We start from the raw sequence: 1,931 nt of genomic DNA, 5'->3' as shown, positions 1-1,931 counted from the left end.
CCTGAGCAAGGAAACCCTAAACAGTCATAGCAGTAGCAACATTAAAGTGGCCTATCAAATTATACAATAACAACACATCATATAACAAATATCAAAACTACTTATAATTAACCTATTATCACTTTAGTCAGCATGTCTTGTTCCTCCTGGCACCATGACAATCGCTGTCTTGTCACATAGGCTTTTTTGCAGTCACTTTAAAGCATAGCTATATATGGGCATTTTCAGTCCACCTTAAACCCTCTTCACTTAGCAATAACAGGATGAAGGTGAAGGCTGAAAGAGGAAGAGAAATGTCTAGACTAGAAGTTTATTTCTTAATTTTAAACATTCTAGAAAATAAGCTTCTTATTACATTGGTATAATCCCTTTTTAAGTCACACAGGCTAAACAAACACATGAACAAACAGCTCAGAGGTTAGTACATAAATTGCATGGGATGTAATTTTCCCACCACAGTCGTCATGCTGATGCGCTGGGGAGACCGCACTGGGTTGATCCCCAGAGCCAGCATCGCAGCCGTTGTGTGTGCTGATGCACTGGGGAGGCAAAATAAGCTGATCCCTGGAGCCAGCATTACACTTCAGCAATCAACACCAGACTGAAGGATATCTACATCATCAGATGGAAAGCAATGCAAATGGATGGAGATGCAGATGGATCACATGAGTTTACTGTAAAGCTACGTCTTTGTTGGTGCTTATCTTGGCGAGAGCAGAGTTCAAATCAACATTAAGTTTATCATCTACTCTCATGTAATGGAAATCATTGTTATTTCCTCAAATTACACTGAAGAAAAGAATGTGCTCTGTTTCTAGTTCAAAATACCAAAACAAAAAGAAGCCTTGTCTTGCTGAAACCCAGGACTGAACCAGGGACCTTTAGATCATCAATCTAACGCTCTCCCAGCTGAGCTATTTCGGCTTGACAGTGTTCGTAACCTGTATATAATGAGAAATGTTCAACAGCTCAGAAACACCATCATAGAATCTGATCCCTTCCTTTTATTCTTTACAGAGTTATCCCAAAAGGCAAACATCCAGGAAATAGATAAACACTGCTACCTTGAACTGTCTCAACAAACGTTTAGCTCTAAAACGTGTACATTGAAAGTCTATTGCCGTCTTTAACACAATCATCTGTGTTCCAATAGCGGTTAATCCACAGGGTGATCAATAAAGTGACTGCTGGCTTTGTTCACATATTAACAAGACGTTTTCAGGATTCACGCATATTCTGAACAAGCACACTAGAATACAGTAGTGAAAGGAAAGCGAAATAGCAGGTTTATTGGCTCTGGTCTTGTATCGTTGCTCTTATTCTTTAAGAAAGTGGCATTAATAAAAATGTAATTATGTAAGGTTACTAATGCGCAAATACACAGCATATTTAAATCTTCCCACATGAATTTGGTATACCTACTGACAAACACGGCCCTTTCCTAATGTAACACTCTGCTTTGTTTGAACACCACCAATGGGTTGGACATGTGATAAACCACAATAGTATTGTTCCCACATTCTTTAGTACTATCAAATTTGATAAGAGTTTCAACAAAGGCTGTTGACAGTGGTTCATTATTTAGCCTATACTACCATTTACAGCGGATGTGGTTTATTTAATAACGGAAAGTCATGGCCCGTACGGGGATCGAACCCGCGACCTTGGCGTTATTAGCACCACGCTCTAACCAACTGAGCTAAGCGGCCACACGCATGAAGCTTCTCTCATGTTAAACTGAACAATGACACATTCAAAGGCTTAATTACACGCATGCAAATTACCAAGCATTGGGTGGATGTTTTAAGGAATAAATGAACAGAAAGTATTTATTAGAAGTGGGGTTCAAACCCACGGCTCCAGAGAGACTGCGAGCTGAATGCAGTGCCTTAGACTGCTCGGCCATCCTGACTTACACAGACAAGCTTTCT

At 39.9% G+C, this 1,931-nt stretch overlaps 2 non-coding genes across 2 annotated transcripts; both read right to left on the bottom strand.

Moving 5' to 3' along the window:
- Positions 1–851: 851 nt before the first annotated feature.
- Positions 852–924, bottom strand: trnai-gau. Its single transcript has one exon. It is a non-coding gene; the product is annotated as a tRNA-Ile (tRNA).
- A 711-nt stretch (positions 925–1,635) lies between these two features.
- On the bottom strand, positions 1,636–1,709 carry trnai-aau. The gene has a single exon. It is a non-coding gene; the product is annotated as a tRNA-Ile (tRNA).
- Between the last annotated feature and the right edge of the window lie 222 nt (positions 1,710–1,931).

This window comes from Polyodon spathula, unplaced genomic scaffold, assembly GCF_017654505.1.
Source record: "Polyodon spathula isolate WHYD16114869_AA unplaced genomic scaffold, ASM1765450v1 scaffolds_2956, whole genome shotgun sequence".
Classification (NCBI taxonomy): Eukaryota; Metazoa; Chordata; class Actinopteri; order Acipenseriformes; family Polyodontidae; genus Polyodon; species Polyodon spathula.
The sequence above is the reverse complement of the archived record's forward strand: the minus strand, read 5'-3'. Positions and strand labels throughout refer to the sequence as shown.